This window comes from Solanum dulcamara, chromosome 7 (assembly GCF_947179165.1).
Source record: "Solanum dulcamara chromosome 7, daSolDulc1.2, whole genome shotgun sequence".
NCBI lineage: Eukaryota > Viridiplantae > Streptophyta > Magnoliopsida > Solanales > Solanaceae > Solanum > Solanum dulcamara.
In genome coordinates, this window is record NC_077243.1 from 32,411,581 (window position 1) to 32,432,771 (window position 21,191).

Genomic DNA, 21,191 nt, shown 5'->3' on the forward strand with positions numbered 1-21,191 from the left:
CTATAATGAAGTAAATTAGCATAATGAGAAAAATAATTTTATTAATAATAATCAAAACTCTAATATTTATTTATATAGGTGAAAATATTAGAGAATAGTAACTATACAAATATATTTCAATGTAGAAAATACAAATAATCAAGGGCAAATTACACCCAATGGCCATTCGGCCAAAATAATTATGAAGAAAATAGTTATTCGCTGTATAGGCATGTATAGTCAATGTATATTTAATGTATAATCAACTTATATTCAGTTTTGAGTGTATCATAATGTATATTCAGTGTATAGCTCATGTATAAGTAATCTATATTGTATAGTCACTGTATATTTTTTATGATTTTGGCTATTTTTTATGTAAATAAAATATGACTATATTTTTTGTAAACTAATTAATTTATTGTATATATTTGAAATTGTTAATTAAGGACAAATTTTTAAAGATTGTATTATTTAGATTTTAAATTATTTATATCATAATTTATATAATACTCCATCAATGTCAATCAAAACTTGTTTATTTATTTAGAAGAGAATATCCACCACCATTTTATATTACTTGACTCTCATTCTAAAATAGTTGTTTTAATTTAGTTATCCAATTTATGAAATTTAAGAAATTTTTAATATCTTTTTATTTCTACCCTTAGTATTAAATAACTGCAAAAGTAGTAATAGTCAAATTTAAGGTTTCAAAATATTATTAATAATGTTAGTTTAGTAAAATCCACCTCTAACTAATTTTTTGAAGGGGTGTCATTTATATTAAGAAGATTCAAGTAATATGAAACGCATTGAGTAAAATAGTGGAGAAAAGAAAAAATATACGTATACATATATATACACACACTTAGTGCATATTATATTGAAATAACGTTCATAAGAATAATATTAAATTTTATGATAAATTCTTAAAAATATTATTCTACTTATAATGTTAAATAACTCGAAGAAAAAGTTATAAATATTTATATTAGTAAATTATATATAATGTAAAGAGATATTAAATAGATATGATATAACAAGAGTAAAATGGACAATGCATGAAATAAATGGGGGAGTTTAATTATTATTCAAAGTTGAGGGGGAGTTTAATTTTAAAAGCAAAGTTGGGGGTGAAAATAATTTTCACCCATAATAATATTAGCAAATCAAATAGTGCTTTAATGAAATATTTGAGTGCTGAAGATTGCTCTTTTATTTTTGGAAAATTTACGCGAGTTGGCAAATATCTAGTAGTAATTGTTTAATGGGAAACTTACATAAATATACAATATTAAAAAAATATTTACCATTTATAGCAATAAAAAAAAAATTTCACTGAACACTTATAATATATTTATAATACAGTTTTAATACATATTGCAGAGAACTATTTATAAAACATATATAATACAAGTTTTATAAATAGATAATACATTTATCACATACTTTAATAGATTTATAATACATTATGTCAATTTCTTACTACACAAACATAATATATATTTTAAAACACTTATAATACATTATATTGTATGCATAATTCACTTTTAATACAAGTGTAAAATTATCATAATATTGCTATGTATTGCTATAAATTGTAATAAATAAAAAATATCGCTAAAATCAGTAATTAATTTTTAAAAAACACTCAATTAATTAATTTTTCCTTGTTTAATATAGGTATAGTTTCACATAATTGTAATTAATGGCTGAAATTTTCCATAATCTCCGAGACCCACTAATTAGATTTGTATAAGAATTAAAAGATACTAATCTTACTTCAAATTGTCGTGTATACAAATTTCCTTTTTCTCTCTCTTCTCCTCATTCACTGATTTTGCTTCTAAAGTCTCTCAACCATATTAATTTTGAATTTTGAATGATCTCTTTCTCCCTCCTAATCGTGGTCTCCCCCCTAATCACGCCATATCCTTTTTTAGGTTATCGCCCAATTTTTCAACAATCCTTTTTTTTTAATTTTTTTTTTTTTTAGGATTGTATATGTTTACATTTTACTTTATAGATTCATAAAATTTCATCTTCCATCTTCGATTTTATAGTTAATGTAGTACTTATTCTCAAATAATGGATGATCAAACTCTATCAAAGAGAATCACTCAAGTTGGTATTCAATTGCTTGGCCAAATTATCCATGAACCTCTATCTTTTTTTTTTTAGGTCTAACACAAGATTTGAGAGACATTACAAGATCAATTGCCAAATCTTAAGCTGCTGCTAAGATCGTATATGATGAACAATATGAGATTAGGTCTAAGCATAGAAACGACTCCATCAAAGTGCAACAAACTAATAATCAAGCAGTAGCAAAAGGCATCAAATCAGTTGAGGTGAAAAACAAAAGTGATATCGATACTAGGTCTAAAAAAGAGAGGAAAGTAACAGATATTTCTTCTAAGGGCAATGACTTCAATAATGTTGATGTTGTTTCTCATTCAATTGTTCAAAATGAATCAGAAGAATCTCATGAATTAGTACAATTTCAGTTTGTATAAACCATATTTATATACACTAAGTTGTATATATTAATATATTTGTATATTTTATATTTTCCTATACAAATATTTTAAATGTTTTTCCAACATTGATATACAAATAATCACAATTTATAAATAAATTGTATAATTAGCAACAAATATATACAATTACTCACATATATACAAATGCTAATTATTCATAATACCAATAATAATCATTGTTCGTATACCAATAAATTAGTTATATACATATACATATAACTCTATAGCTATATCCAAATTTGTATATAATGTCAGTATTAGTTGTATACATATACAAAAAAATTTTATAATATATATTCATTTATACATAATTTCAGTTTTAACTATGTGCATAGATTTTCTATTAATATTCAAGTTATTTTTGTATATGATCAAATCCAAAACAATAAATTAAACAAAAAAGATACTTACACAAAATTAAAAATCAAATACCTTTACAGATTATACATTTCATATTCAAAAAATTATATGTATTAAAAAGCAGATGCTAATTTTTTAAATAAGTATAACCAGAACATAGATATACAATTTAGTTTACCATTTATACAAATGCAATTATAAGGCATAAATTACACACACAAATGTATAACTATTCAAATGCAATCACAAAAGCAATACTTATCACTAATACATATACAAATACAAATATATACAAAGATTCAGATTTATATAAATACTTTTACCTTATACAAAAAGTTACAATCCCTTGATTTATGGTATGAAACTCTAATCAGTTATAATTCCTTGATTTATGGGATTTTTTCCTTTTTTCAAACTAAAATTACTGCACCTTTTGCATTTGAAAATTTGAAATCTAATTTGTATAAAATAATTGTATAGACGCGAATTATACAAATCACAATATTGATGGCAAATGAAATTGTAGCTACAGAATGTAATTAGGTAAACTGTAGCTAAGGAGCCTAATTTAATAAATTCCCTTTGCTATAATGGGAAAATTCCTCTTTTTTTTTGATTTTTCACTCGGTGTTCGAAGCCCGCATTGGAGCCCCAATAAAATCTGAATTGTGCATTGCAGAACCTATTCGGGAGTGACGCTCCCAACATGATTTTCTCCATATTCGAGATCTAGTTAATAATAAAATTGTCCATCACTGCACCACAACCCATGTTGATGCATGTTGGTTCATTTGAGTGCTGAAGATTGCTAATAATGTGTATGGATTGGTTTGAGTAAGTGATAAAAATTAAATGAATTGTAAAGAATGATAAACATTTTCTGATTACCAAACACAAGAAATGAGAATCTTTAAGTTAGAAGTAGTTCCAAATAGGGTTGTTCATGGTAATTGTTAAAAAAATAAATTGAACCGTAATTCGAATCGAATCAATTTTAAAATCTAATTTTTGATTTAGTTTGATTTTGAATTTACTAAAAGAAATCACAAAAATAACCCAAAACAAACTAAGAAAATATATAAATAAATTTTATAATAATTTACATATTATTCATAAATAAAGTATAAATATTTTATTAAATTTTAATTAATTTAAGTTCTTAGCTTTATTATTTTCTTAAGTCCAACACTAAAATTTTAATTGTCTTGAAATTGGGGTTATTTTTTTGCTATAAAGAATTGATTGTTTGATCTTTGGTGTATAATGACTTTAGTTTACTTAGCTAAATTACTTTGTTCATGTAATAATAAATCTAGTATTGTTAATTGAATCCACAGTAAGATGTGGATTGTTCTTGTTGCCTCATTAAATTTATTACTTTCAAATCGGAAAAAAAATGAACCAAATCGACAATAACCAAATCGATGGTTATTTTTTTGGTTTGATTTGGGTTGGTTTTAAAAATTTAAAAACCGACTAAATTGATTTGATTTTGATATTAACCAATAACCAATCCAAATCGAACCATGAACACCTAAGTTCCAGAGAAGCAACAGAGCCACTCATTTTATTCTCTTTAGTATTAATTGTTAGAGTATACAATTTATACACAACAGAAGTATACCACAAGATCACTAAATTACATAATATAACTTAATCAATTGAGAAGAATAACTAACCTTTCCAAATTTCTACTCAAATTGCTCAACACCGAAGGTTCCAGAACTGCTGTTTTCTGTTGCCTTCTACTATTTTTCTGACTAATTTCTTTTAACCGAAGCTTGTGTGGACAAATAAGCGTTCCTTTTTCAGAAAAGGGAATTACCGACATCATATTTAACTCTCCATATTAGAATTACCGACACCAATCAATTAAATTAAACTTTTGAAAAAATTTAATTAATTGATTAATTTAATCCTTTAACTTTATGCTTAAATTATTTCACGTGATGAATATTTAATCCACCTGTAGGATTTTCACGTGATAACTTATAAGCAGCCATAAATGTGTATATTCTTCTTCATGTCCGAGATGGTTCAACTAATTATTATTTCACAAATGTTATTTGTTATCATCCATTCATTAGGAATATATTGACTCACTATAGATTCTCCCTTTGAAAAGATTAAAATAGTAAAACAATTAGATCGATCTTAATTATTATATAGAGATTAAGAGTATAAGTACATGTAATGGACTAGAGAATTTATTTATTTACACAATGTACTAGCACAAGAAGTTGAAATTTTACCATTCCCATAATTAAGATTAAATTATGTTTAATCTTGTGCTACAATCATCAAAATATTTGTCTTACTTCATCTTTGATTATGAACATTAATGTATAACTTATATGAACAAATAATTTTAATCTTTATCATCCTTAAGACGACAACGATGCCCGAAGAATGGAGGTCGAGTGTACTGATCCCCCATATACAAGAATAAGGGGGATATCCAGAGCTGCGACAACTATAGAGGTATCAAGATTCTAAGCCATACTATGAAAGTGTGGGAAAGAGTGGTGGAGATGAGGGTGAGGAGAGAAGTGTCTATTTTAGAGAACCAGTTCGGATTTATGCCGGGACGCTCAACTACTGAAGCCATCCATCTTATGAGGAGACTGATGGAGCAGTACAGGAAGAGGAAGAGGGACTTGTATATGGTATTCATTGATCTAAAAAAGGCTTACAATAAAGTTCTACGAGAGATACTGTGGAGATGTCTGGAGGCTAAAGAGGTACCAGTGGCGTACATTAGGGTGATCAAGGACATGTATGAGGATGACAAAACCAGGGTAAGGATAGTAGGAGGGGACTCAGAGCACTTTCGAGTTGTAATGGGGTTGCATCAAGGATCAACTCTTAGTCCATTTTTATTTGCCTTGGTGATGGATGGATTGACACGACAAATTCAAGGTGAGGTGCCATGGTGTATGCTTTTCGCGGATGACATAGTCCTAATCGATGAGACTCGTAGTGGAGTTAACGCTAAGCTGAAGGATTGGAGACATACCTTGGAGTCTAATGGGTTTAAGCTGAGTAGGACCAAGACAGAGTACTTAGAGTGCAAGTTTAGTGAGACACCTCAAGAGGTTGGCGCGGAAGTTAGGCTTGGAGACCAGCCCATCCAAAGGAAAAGTAGTTTCAAGTACCTTGGGTCTATCATGCAAGGAAGTGGGGAGATTGACGAGGATGTCACACACTGTATTGGGGCAGGGTGGATGAAATGGAGGCTCACTTCCGGTGTGTTATGTGACAAGAGGGTGCCACCACAACTTAAGGACAAATTTTACAAAGTGGTGGTTAGACCGGCTATATTATATGGGGTGGAGTGTTGGCTAGTTAAGGTCTCCCACGTTTAAAAGAGAAAGTTGCCGAGATGAGAATGTTGAGATGGATGTGTCACGCCCCGAGAAGGTACCCTAGGCGTGGCCGGCACTCAGAAACCATCTCTGGCTTCCGAGAGAACCACTTGGTCTCATTACTCATTTGTTCATTAGCGGAAGACTTAATAATACTAATGTGGGCTTGTCATAATCAAAGGAAAAATAGATAATTCTTAGAAGAAGTAGTTTCTAAGGAGAACTACTCCGATTACATCATCAAACTCTGTCTATGAAGCCTCTAATACTCTTAGATGGTGCCAATGACATGTCCATGGCTACCTCAAAAGAAACATCACACTCAACAATAATAAAAGGATAAGGAGTTCCTTCGAATACAAGAAGGACTCACCAAATAGCTGAAAAGAAATGATCTTCAACGATGCGCCTGTTGAGGATCTCTAACACCTGTATCTGCATCATAAAACGATGCAGGTCGAATGACGTCAGTACGTGGAATGTACGAGTATGTAAAATGGCAGGAAGGTAAGGACAGATATCAAGAAACTCCTCTCAAGAAAACTCAGCTCAGAACTCAACATCATCTCAACATGAATATGTAATGCAAGTTTAAAATATAATAATAAAAATAATAGTAATAAGCAATGCTTACTCAGTTGGGAGTTTCTCTAACCGACAACCATCACTTATGAGCTAGCGATGATACAACGAAGCGATGTCGTTGCCACATCCATCCAATACCTTGCCAGGGTAAAGGACATCACCATCTTGGATCCATTCATCAAAGTCCTCTTTTTGGGACTTAAGAGGCATAGCCTCCATCCTACGCTGGCTACGTAGTTCTGGGGTTTGAGTCAATTAAACTCTTACCCAACTCGGTGCTCAATACTACTCCCAAAATATGTGCTCATATTAAACTCATCATCTAGTCTCATTGGACTTTAATTTAAATTATCAAACTCATCTCATTTCATGTTCATCAATCATTATACTTCCAAAAACATCATTTACATCTCATCAAAACATCTTGATCAAAATATCATTTTCTCAAATTCATTCAAATTCAACTCTTTTACTCTTTCAAAACTCAATAAAATACATATATAGTATTAATTCATATAACTCTCTTTTTATCAATAAAAATAATAAAAAGCCAACATCTTTACTCAAAACATATGTAAAAATATTCATGAACATCAAATCAATTAGAATTCATGGGAAAGTAGCCATGAACAATAATTCCAATAATATGAGAGATAACAATAATAATAATATTAATGCATAAATATATCAAACTCAATAGAAGAAGAATTAATTCATCTAGAATTCAAGATTTGAATAAAACTCAACTATAACTCAATTATAATAAATTTAAATATTGGGCGCATGGACGAACTCAATCCAATGCTATGAAAGCCTTACATACCTTAAATCCGAAGGTTTACTCCGAATTGGAATACTCTTGGATCCCTAGCCTTTTCTTCTCGCCGGAGCGTTTTGTGTACTACCCGGAGTATAAGAATAACCGGAGTAGTATTTTTATACTACTAAAACTAAAACTATATTTGAGAAGAAGTATATAGAGAGAAGAAATGCTTAGGAAAGCTTGATGAATAAAATGAGGAAATAAGGTGGGTATTTATAGGTGGGAAAGAGGGACCTAACAATAAATAAAATAATTATAAAAAAAATCTGAAAATTTAATGGAATATATTGATGTCATGGATGATGTTAAATGGAGGACAATTTATGTCATGCATGATGTCAAATGCATCTAGATGTTTCCATGGTAGGTAAGATGAGTTCTTTTTAACAGAATACTCATTTTCGAAGCTACGTTTGAATAAGATAAATTCCTTATTAGGATTTGGTTTCTTCATAAGAATTGTAGATATGGAAGTCTAGTTTCATATCGTTCAAGAATCAACCAATTTGGAGCAACCTACAGTGAGATATGAATTTTCTTCTATCAACACTCAATTTCGTCACAGCACTATATCTTGCAAAGATTAATTTATTTGACCTACTTATACTCCGAATTTGAAGTTATGTTCTTCATGAAAGTTGTAGGTAAGGATGTTGTGATTACCCAGAAATTTGAATCACCTAATTTGGACCAACCTATGAAAAGTTATGCCCAAAATACAGAGGCTGTATTATTTTTGTCGAGAATTGAAATACCGACATACAACATTTTAGGGGTTGTTACAATATCTCCCCCTTGGGATCATTCATCCTCGAATGAAGATGAAAATAGGAGACATAAAGAATGAATATCATCAATACATCAACTCCGATACTCCAATGGTTAATGACTCAAACTCAAGAATAAACATCGACTCAAAGGTAGAAGTAAGGAATATTACCTTGAATATCGTCATCAGAAGGCATAAATAGATGAGGATAGTTAGCCTTCATATCTTCTTCAGCTTCCCATGTAGCCTCTTCAACAAATTGATTTCGCCATAGGACTTTGACAGATGCCACTTCCTTAGTTCTTAATTTGCGAACCTGACGATCAAGAATTTGAACTGGAATCTCTTCATAACTCAAACTCTCTTTCACCCCAATGCTCTCAGCTGGGACAACAAGTGAAGGATCTCCCAAACACTTCTTAAGCATAGAGATGTGAAACACGGGATGAATAGCAGCTAATTCTGGAGGCAACTCCAATTCATAGGCTACGTTACCTACCCTCCTCATAATCTGATAAGGACCAATGTAGCGGGGACTAAGCTTCCCTTTCTTTCCAAATCTCATCACACCCTTCATAGGTGAAACTTTCAAGTATACCCAATCGTACACTTCGAACTCTAAATCTCTTCTTCTAACATCAGTGTAGGATTTTTGGCGACTTTGAGCAGTCCTCAACCTCTCTTGTATGGTTTTCACCTTCTCCATAGCTTGGTGAACCAAGTCTGGTCCAATCAACTCAGCTTCACCAACTTCAAACCAACCAATTGGTGATCTACATCTCCTCCCATACAGAGCTTCATAAGGAGCCATTTGAATACTCGAATGGAAACTATTATTGTATGCAAACTCAATAAGAGGTAAATGATCATCCCAATTACCTTTGAAGTCAATGACACAGGCTCTTAACATATCCTCCAAAGTCTGTATCGTACGCTCTGCCTGGCCATCTGTTTGCGGATGAAAAGCAGTACTAAGGTTCACTCTTGAACCCAAGCCCTTCTGAAATGACTTCCAAAACTGAGCAGTAAATTGAGCTCCCCTATCAGAGATGATAGACAAAGGAACTCCATGCAGTCTAACAATCTCTCTAAGATATAGTTTGGCATAATCCTCTGCAGTGTTCGTAGTCTTAACCGGCAAGAAATGAGCCGATTTGGTCATCCTATCCACAATCACCCAAATAGAGTCATGTTGTTTGCGGGTTCGTGGTAAACCGGTAATGAAGTCCATATTGATCATTTCCCACTTCCATTCCGGTATCTCTATATTCTGAGCCACTCCACAAGGCCTTTGGTGCTCAACTTTAACTTGTTGGCAATTTGGGCACTTGGACACAAACTCTGCTATATCTCTCTTCATTCCACTCCACCAGTATACTTCTCTTAAGTCATGATACATCTTTGTTGAACCTGGATGGATGGAATACTTAGAATTATGGGCTTCTTTCATGATTCTCTCCCTAATACCATCAACACTTGGAACACATAATCTTTCTTGATATCTCAACACTCCATCTCCCCCTTTGGTAAAAGCCATTACCTTCTGCTTGTGAACCTCATCCTTCAGTTGAAGAAGAATAGGGTCCTGATCTTGCTTTTCTTTCACCTCTGCAACTAGAGATGATTCGGCTCCATTTCGTACTATTGTACCACCCTCACTAGAGTCAATAAGTTGAACTCCCAAACGCGCAAGTCTATGCACTTCCTTTGCCAACTCCTTCTTTTCCTCTTCCACATGAGTTGTACTCCCCATAGATAACCTGCTAAGAGCATCAGCAACTACATTTGCTTTACCTGGGTGGTAGAGAATGCTCATGTCATAATCCTTGAGCAACTCTAGCCATCTCCTTTGCCTCAAATTCAGCTCCTTCTGGCTGAATACATACTGTAAGCTCTTATGGTCTGTGAACACATCCACATGTACACCATAAAGATAGTGACGCCAAATCTTAAGAGCAAATACCACAGCTGCCAACTCAAGGTCATGAGTGGGGTAGTTCCTCTCATGAGTCTTAAGCTGCCTGGAGGCATAGGCAATGACCTTACCTTTCTGCATCAATACACATCCCAACCCAACTCTTGAAGCATCACAATAGATTACAAAACCATCCATTCCTTCGGGTAGGGATAGTACTGGAGCAGTAGTCAATCTAGCTTTCAACTCTTGAAAACTTTTCTCACAAGCATCAGACCATTGAAACTTAGCCTTCTTCTGAGTCAGCTTAGTCAATGGTGAGGATATGGATGAAAATCCCTCAACAAACCTCCTGTAGTAACCAGCCAAACCTAAGAAACTCCTTATGTCGGTTGGAGAGGTGGGTCGGGGCCAGTTCTTAACTGCCTCAATCTTTTGAGTATCAACTTGGATTCCATCCCCAGATATAATATGACCTAGGAATGCTACAGACTCAAGCCAAAACTCACACTTTGAAAACTTAGCATACAACTCCTTCTCCTTAAGAGTTTGAAGGACAATCCTAAGGTTATTAGCATGCTCACTCTTACTTCTAGAGTAGACCAAAATATCATCGATGAAGACAATTACAAACGTATCTAGGTATGGCTTGAATACTCGGTTCATGAGGTCCATAAAAGCTGCTGGAGCATTTGTCAATCCAAAGGACATAACAAGAAACTCAAAATGACCATAGCGGGTTCGAAAAGCCGTCTTCGGGATGTCACATTCTCTCACTTTCAACTGGTGATAGCCTGATCTGAGGTCTATCTTAGAGAAACATGTGGCACCCTGAAGTTGGTCAAATAAATCATCTATTCTGGGGAGAGGGTACTTGTTTTTAATGGTGACCTTGTTTAGTTGTCGGTAATCAATGCACATTCTAAGGGACCCATCTTTCTTTCGCACGAATAGGACAGGAGCGCCCCAGGGTGAGACACTTGGCCTAATAAACCCCTTATCTAGGAGGTCTTTCAGTTGTTCTTTCAACTCTTTCAACTCAGCAGGAGCCATCCTATAAGGAGGAATGGAGATAGGTTGTGTATCAGGAAGGATATCAATACCAAAGTTTATCTCTCTATCAGGAGGAATTCCGGGTAGATCCTCAGGAAAGACTTCAGGAAACTCATTCACAATGGGAACTGACTCAAGAGATGGAGTCTGATCATTAATATTTTTGACTCGAACTATATGATATATACATCCCTTAGAGATTAATTTTCTGGCCTTAAGGTAGGAAATAAATTTACCCCTAGGCACTACAGAATTCCCCTTCCACTCTAAGATAGGCTCATTTGGAAATTGAAACTTGACAATTCGGGTCCTACAATCAACCGAAGCATAACAAGAATAAAGCCAGTCCATACCAAGAATCACATCAAAATCAACCATGTCCAACTCAACTAAGTCAGCCATGGTATCCCTATGATAGATTGACACAGTACAATTTCTATAGACCCTCTCAGCTAAGATAGAATCACCAACAGGAGTAGACACACTGAAAGGCTCAAGAAGACACTCAGGAAGGATCTCAAATTTACTAGCCAAGTAAGGAGTCACAAAAGATAATGTAGCACCCGGATCAAGTAATGCATACACATCAAAAGAAAGGACTCGAAGCATACCAGTAACAACATCGGGTGCATTTACTTGGTCTTGGCGACTACCCATAGCATACAGACGGTTGGTTCCCCCACCTGCACTTGAAGCTGCACCTCTATGATTACCTCTATTCTGTGGAGCTGCAGAAGAAAACTGAGCTCTACTACTTCCATCTCCCTGCCTTTTTGAAGGACACTCATTCTGGAAGTGACCTATCTTTCCACATCCGTAGCAAGCATTGGTGCCCACACGACACTCTCCCAAATGGAGCCTCCCACATCTAGCACATGGTGGTTTTCCTCTAGAACCTTGAGCCATACTTAATTGGGACTGAGAACCTTGAGATCGAAAGTTTTGGTGACTTAGCGATCTCTGATCATACCTGGTATTAGGTGTAAAAGCATTTATTGGGGAAGGTGCATAATTGGAAGACCTTTTCTGAAAGAAAGACTTGTTACCCTTCCCTTGCTTCTGCTCATTCTCATGCCCAGCAGACTTAGCCTTCTTGCTTAGGTGTTCTTCTCGGTCCTTTTTCTTATCATCCTCAACCTGCTGAGCATACACCATCAATCTAGAAAAATCCATGTCAGAAATCATTAGCATTGCCTTACATTCTTTCTTTACATGTTTGCCTAGGCCAGAGACAAACTTCCTCATCTTAGACCTCATATGGGGAATCATTTCTGGGGCATATTTGGACAATTGAATAAACTTCAAACTATATTCTTTCACAGTCATACTCTCTTGCTTGAGGTTCACAAACTCCTCAATTTTTGCTTCACGTAGCTCTTGGGGAAAAAAGTTATCAAGAAATGATCTTTCAAACTCATCCCAAAGAGCAGGCTCTGCATCTTCACCTCTACTTTCTTCCCACTGGTTATACCAGACATTTGCGACATCCTTGAGTTGATAAGACACCAACTCAACACCCTCAATCTCTGTAGCATGCATCGCTTTTAGTATCTTCCACATCTCATCAATAAAATTTTGGGGGTCTTCATCAACGTTAGAACCCGTGAAGACCGGTGGATTCATTCTCAGAAAATCTCTGATCCTCGTGGAAGCAGACGGCTCTTGATAACTAGAGCTAGGAGTTGGTGAACTCTGGCTACTATTTCGAGCAGCCACCAACTGGGTGAGCATAGCAATCGCTCCTCGAAAATCATCCTCAGAAGTAGGAGTGGTCTGAACAGTAGGTACTTGGGGCACCTCAGTAGACCTTGCAGGTCGGCCCCTAGTTCTCCGTGGAGGCATCACTGACTGTGGAACCTCAGTGCTGGGAGCGTTCCTCTGACTAGCTGAACGTTTAGGAGGCATGTCTGAAACGTGTAAACGCACGAATTAGAAAGAAAGCTTTTATAGAGTTAAACTCTATCGCACGAACTCAGATTATGAAAGAAGTGAAATAATTCCTAATGTCCTATAGCTTCCTGATTATAAGTGTGGTGCACGACACACCTATAAACAAGACTCTACTAGACACGGCTTCATAGACACCCTAGGACTCTTGAACTCTGGGCTCTGATACCAAGTTTGTCACGCCCCGAGAGGGTACCCTAGGCGTGGCCGGCACTCAGAAACCATCTCTGGCTTCCGAGAGAACCACTTGGTCTCATTACTCATTTGTTCATTAGCGGAAGACTTAATAATACTAATGTGGGCTTGTCATAATCAAAGGAAAAATAGATAATTCTTAGAAGAAGTAGTTTCTAGGGAGAACTACTCCGATTACATCATCAAACTCTGTCTATGAAGCCTCTAATACTCTTAGATGGTGCCAATGACATGTCCATGGCTACCTCAAAAGAAACATCACACTCAACAATAATAAAAGGATAAGGAGTTCCTTCGAATACAAGAAGGACTCACCAAATAGCTGAAAAGAAATGATCTTCAACGATGCGCCTGTTGAGGATCTCTAACACCTGTATCTGCATCATAAAACGATGTAGGTCGAATGACGTCAGTACGTGGAATGTACGAGTATGTAAAATGGCAGGAAGGTAAGGACAGATATCAAGAAACTCCTCTCAAGAAAACTCAGCTCAGAACTCAACATCATCTCAACATGAATATGTAATGCAAGTTTAAAATATAATAATAAAAATAATAGTAATAAGCAATGCTTACTCAGTTGGGAGTTTCTCTAACCGACAACCATCACTTATGAGCTAGCGATGATACAACGAAGCGATGTCGTTGCCACATCCATCCAATACCTTGCCAGGGTAAAGGACATCACCATCTTGGATCCATTCATCAAAGTCCTCTTTTTGGGACTTAAGAGGCATAGCCTCCATCCTACGCTGGCTACGTAGTTCTGGGGTTTGAGTCAATTAAACTCTTACCCAACTCGGTGCTCAATACTACTCCCAAAATATGTGCTCATATTAAACTCATCATCTAGTCTCATTGGACTTTAATTTAAATCATCAAACTCATCTCATTTCATGTTCATCAATCATTATACTTCCAAAAACATCATTTACATCTCATCAAAACATCTTGATCAAAATATCATTTTCTCAAATTCATTCAAATTCAACTCTTTTACTCTTTCAAAACTCAATAAAATACATATATAGTATTAATTCATATAACTCTCTTTTTATCAATAAAAATAATAAAAAGCCAACATCTTTACTCAAAACATATGTAAAAATATTCATGAACATCAAATCAATTAGAATTCATGGGAAAGTAGCCATGAACAATAATTCCAATAATATGAGAGATAACAATAATAATAATATTAATGCATAAATATATCAAACTCAATAGAAGAAGAATTAATTCATCTAGAATTCAAGATTTGAATAAAACTCAACTATAACTCAATTATAATAAATTTAAATATTGGGCGCATGGACGAACTCAATCCAATGCTATGAAAGCCTTACATACCTTAAATCCGAAGGTTTACTCCGAATTGGAATACTCTTGGATCCCTAGCCTTTTCTTCTCGCCGGAGCGTTTTGTGTACTACCCGGAGTATAAGAATAACCGGAGTAGTATTTTTATACTACTAAAACTAAAACTATATTTGAGAAGAAGTATATAGAGAGAAGAAATGCTTAGGAAAGCTTGATGAATAAAATGAGGAAATAAGGTGGGTATTTATAGGTGGGAAAGAGGGACCTAACAATAAATAAAATAATTATAAAAAAAATCTGAAAATTTAATGGAATATATTGATGTCATGGATGATGTTAAATGGAGGACAATTTATGTCATGCATGATGTCAAATGCATCTAGATGTTTCCATGGTAGGTAAGATGAGTTCTTTTTAACAGAATACTCATTTTCGAAGCTACGTTTGAATAAGATAAATTCCTTATTAGGATTTGGTTTCTTCATAAGAATTGTAGATATGGAAGTCTAGTTTCATATCGTTCAAGAATCAACCAATTTGGAGCAACCTACAGTGAGATATGAATTTTCTTCTATCAACACTCAATTTCGTCACAGCACTATATCTTGCAAAGATTAATTTATTTGACCTACTTATACTCCGAATTTGAAGTTATGTTCTTCATGAAAGTTGTAGGTAAGGATGTTGTGATTACCCAGAAATTTGAATCACCTAATTTGGACCAACCTATGAAAAGTTATGCCCAAAATACAGAGGCTGTATTATTTTTGTCGAGAATTGAAATACCGACATACAACATTTTAGGGGTTGTTACAGGATGTGTGGGCATACCAGGAGCAATAGAATTAGAAACGAGGCTATTCGGGACAAGGTAGGAGTGGCCTCGGTGGAAGACAAGATGCGGGAAATGCGACTAAGATGGTTTAGGCATGTGAAGAGGAGGGACCCAGATGCCCTAGTGCGGAGGTGTAAGAGGTTGGCCGTGGATGGTTTCAGAAGAGGTAGGGGTAGGCCAAAGAAATATTGGGGAGAGGTGATTAGACAGGACATGACGCAGATGCAGCTGACCGAGGATATGACCTTAGATAGGAGGGTGTGGAGGACCCATATTAGGATAGAAGGCTAGTACATAGTCACAGTAGTCTACCGTATTAGTAGACGCTTTAGCAAACTATAATTTCTAGTCCTCTAATGTCTGCTATTATCTATTACTTCCCGTACTTTCCCTACTTTGATTACTCTATTTTATTTGTAGCGCTCCTGTTATTTGTCTTATCATTTCGCTTTGAACTTATTTTTTTTCTCTTCACTTCTTAGCCTTATCTAACATTTTTTTTATGCTTTTTTTGAGCCAAGGATCTCCCGGAAATAGCCGTCCTACCTTGGTAGGAGTAAGGTCTGTGTACAATTTACCCTCCCTAGACCCCACGTTGTGGGATTACACTGGGTTGTTGTTGTAGTTGTAGTATATGAGTTAAATAACTACATACACAAATCGTCTACTATATAAGCAATAGACTCATATATAAATACAATGATCAATTTAAATAAAGACTTTATTATAATAAAAAATAAAATAAAATGTCTTTACAAGGAATTAAAATACAATACTACCATCTAACCAAATATCCCAACAATCTCCCACTAAGACTTATAACCATGCATGCACAATTTTAACTCTCCCATTTCTTCTACATGCTTATCAAAAACCTTCTGAGGTAAGCCTTTTGTAAACGGATTCGTCAAGTTGTTCTTTGACTCAATCTTCAAAACTCTCACAACACCTCTTTGAGTTATATCACAAATCAAGTGATATTTTCTTTCAATGTGCTTACTCCTTTTATGGCTTCATGGTTCTTTTGAGTTAGCAACTGCACCACTATTATCACAATAAAGTGTGATTGGTGCTTCAATCAAAGTGACCACTCCATGTTCTTTCAGAAAGTTTTCGAGCCACTCTTTAGCCGCCTCAGAGGCAGCTACATATTCAACTTCCATGGTGGAATCAACAACAAATGATTACTTGATACTTCTCCAAATTATGGCTCTACCTTTCAGAGTAAATACATATTCTGAGGTAGATTTTCTTGAGTCTCTATTCGACTGAAAATCCGAATCTGTGTACCCAATAGTGTTATGCCCTATTTTTAACTGAGGTTAGATATAAAGCACAACATATGGACTCTGAAAAAGATTAATTATTGTATGGAGTCGCCACCTAATTTATTTAGGAAAATAAGGAAAACCTATTTGATGCATGACCTGTATGACTCACGTTTCAATCTGCGAAAAACCAGTTTAGATTCTAGGTAAGGGTTTACATTATTCCAAAGGAAAGGTGTTAGACATCCTTCGAAATCCACAAAATGTGGTACCCAGCTAGACATAATTCATCAAAAAGGGAGGAGATAAAATTATTATTTGCAAGTATAACAAACATATATATAAAAATATATACACTAAAATTGTATAAGAATATATGTATAAAAAAAGTATGTACTAAGTAAAGTATATTATCACCAATTATGTGTAGAAAAATATGAGAAAGGTATATGTATATAAAAAAGGTAGTTTTTATGCAATATTAAAAGAATAACACTTTATTCATATGAACAAAGAACTCTTTTATCATATGAAAAGAAAAATAATTTTGAATATCATTTGCAGTATCTCCGAATACATGTACAGACACTTGGTAAAATATTAATAATGAATAAATTATTATCAAAATAATTTTAAAATATGTGTGTATATATACTACAAAAAATAGAATTCTATTTTATAGTAAGCTCAGAGGCGTAACTGTAATAAGTGTTACATCCCTATTAGAACGTCATGAGGATCCGTAAAAAATCAATTCAATTGTTCAAAAGAGATTTTAAAAGAAAATAGTTTAATTTAAGGAGTCACCATAATTTTAGGATAATTAGAAACCATTCAATTATTTAAAAATGTCTACAAATTCAATGGATCCTAAGTAAGGGGTTCAAGTTATTTCAAAGGGAAGGTATCAGCATCCTTCGAAATCCACAACTGCAGGTCCCAACTAAACTCAGCTTTTAAATTGAGGAGATGAAAATATTGCGCAAATATGTAATGAAATATACATAAAGAATAAATTAAAACAATAATATAAGGAACGACATAATATTTGCCTAACGTCAATAATATACACAATAATAAATTAAACATATTATTCGAACTTAATTCGAATAGCTTTCTCAGGAAGCAATTCTGAGTACCTGTAAAAGACTTAATAAAAGTGTTAGTAAGGAATAAATATGATGATGATGATGATAATAATAATAATAATAATAATAATAATAACTAAAAATAAAATCCGTCTTATAAACATGGAAGGCCTTGGAAATCGACGGTAATTTCTTCATCGACCTATTAGGTATAATCTCTATTTAATATGATGAATTACAATAATAATTAAAAATAATAAAATTATTTCAATAAAATGGCGTGAAAGCCATGACAACCAATAATTGATGAAACAATCGACATAATAGAGACAACATATAAGATATTTGAAAAGTGAAACAATAATAGCATAATTAATAACATAATAAGAAATACACTAGATAAAAGATGTAAAATTCAAACCAACAACAATAATTCAACAAAAAAAAATAGTAACATAAACAAAATAACAAAAGAAAAGAAAAAAAACAACAACTAGTGAATATTTAAAATCATCAAGCACCAACACCCACAAAAATAAAGGTACAATATAACAAAAAAAAATAAGTGAGAAGATTTTATCAATTAACTTAAACACATGATAATATAAAAAAATAAAATAGTAATACTAAAGTTAATGACAAGTGAATCAGCCTAGCTTTAGTATATCCTAGATAGTCAAAAAGAATAAAAGCAATAATATCAACATCCATTAAATAAGAAATCATGTATTAAAAAAAATAAATTATTACTAATCATGAATTATAATCCTTTGATGAATAAATATAGTCAAAACAAATGAAGTTAAAATATTAGCAAAAGTAGTCAAACAAAGTTAAAAATAGATACAAGATAAGTATAAATAAATAAAGTATACACTAATCATCAATTATAATCCACCAACAAACAAAACTGATGAATAAATATAGCCAACACAAATGAAGTTAAACTATTAACAAAAGTAGTCAAACAAAAATAAAATAATAATTTTCACTCAAGAAACAATAGATATCACTAATAGAGAGATATAATGGAGACAACAACAATAAAATAAAAAAAATAATAGAAACAAATCACAATAATTATATCTATCATCAAACAAAGTAGATTAAAACTATCATATCTTTTAAAACAATCAATTAAAATAATCAAAAGCAAATATATATGACAATAGATGTGACTAATAAAAGATATGATGGAGACAACAACAATAAAGTAAAAAAAAAATAGAAACAAATCACAATAATTATATCTATCATCAAACAAAGTAGATTAAAACTATCATATCTTTTAAAACAATCAATTAAAATAATCAAAAGCAAATATATATGACAATAGATGTCACTAATAAAAGATATGATGGAGACAACAACAATAAAGTAAAAACAATAATAGAAACAAATCACAATAATTATATCTATCATCAAACAAAGTAGATTAAAACTATCATATCTTTTAAAACAATCAATTAAAATAATCAAAAGCAAATATATATGACAATAGATGTCACTAATAAAAGATATGATGAAGACAACAATAATAAGTAAAAAAAATAATAGAAACAAATCACAATAATTATATCTATCATAAAATAAAGTAGATCTATAAACAAAAAAAGTAAAAACAACAATAAAAAAACAAAAAACAAAGGAGAGATAGAGTTGTTACTTGTTAGTTTCTTACCGAATTTACCATCACGATAGCTAGTTGTTGTTTCCTGAAGATGGAGCTACTCCGGAGGTTATTGATTTGACACTATTGGACTTTGTTTTAGCTTGCCAAAAATAACGTAAAATATAAACTTAAACTAAAATTTCCGTCTTTTTTTTTATGGGGAGGCCTCGAAAATCGACAGAAAGATTTTTTCATTGTCCAATTACAATTTGAACTATATATAAATTTGAAGTAATATTTCATATTATCACTTAAGGCTATACAACAACAACAACAACAACAACAAACAACAACACTTAAGGCTATCAAACCAGTAAATCCGACCAAAAATGTACCTCATGTTGTACCTAAAATTTGAAACTCCAAACGGCAAAACTGGACTTTATGTCCTTCATGAAAGTTGTAGATATATGTCTTAATCTTGCAAAAAGAAAAGAATCATCACAAAATACATTTTGTACAAAAAGATATGATCAAAATACTAGCGGTTGTACATGCTGGAATTTTAAATAAAAATCTGGACAAAACTTGTCCTATGTTGCGTCCTATTTTTCGACACAATAACAGCAGATCTAGGCTCCAACATAAACATAAAAGTTGTAGGTACGTGTTTCATCTTTCCAAAACATATTTATTTACTAAAAACAAAGATCTATACAATGAGATACGCCAAAATTACTAACAGCTATGTAGTTTCAAAAATCGAATTCGATTTACTTACCAACAAGGGAGGGGTTGCTTTGTTCTAGCTGAAAGGACAAGCTTCATTGGAGACTTTTTGAGGGAGAAAAAGAGAAGAGAATGGAGAGAGTAGTTTGTTTATGAGGGAGAAAAAGAAAAGATAATAGAGAGAGTGGTGTTGAAAGAGAGAAAAAGAGAAGAGAATGGAGAGAATAGTTTGTTTATGAGGGAGAAAAAGAAAAGATAATGGAGAGAGTGGTGTTGAAAGAATTTTGTTTTAAAATTTTAATTTTATCTTGGATGAAATCTTCTATCTTAGACTCCCTAAACAAGTTGTTTGAACAATTAATCAACCAAAAATCAAAAGTTCTTTGACTTCTTGTATTGATAAAAAAAAAAAAGTTCTTTGGCTTCTTATGTTAACTAAAAGAAAAGTTAATTGGTTTTTTGTGTTAATAAAAAGTTATTTGGTTTCTTGTGTTGATTAAATTGTTGAACATGAGTGAGAAATCATTCTCAAAATAACTTAATGAGTCATTAAAATATATATATATATATATATATATATATATATATATATATATATATATATGTATATATATATATGTGTATCGATATGTAACACAAAAAATAAAAAAATGTAATCGATATTTTTTTAAGATATATTGTGTTGTAGAGAATAAATTACAGTGTTATGTTGTGTACGTTTAAAGATGATTGTAAAAATAATATGACTATTAAAATTTTCAAATGACAATTAATTCATAAGAATCTTATTATTTACGAAATTAAGA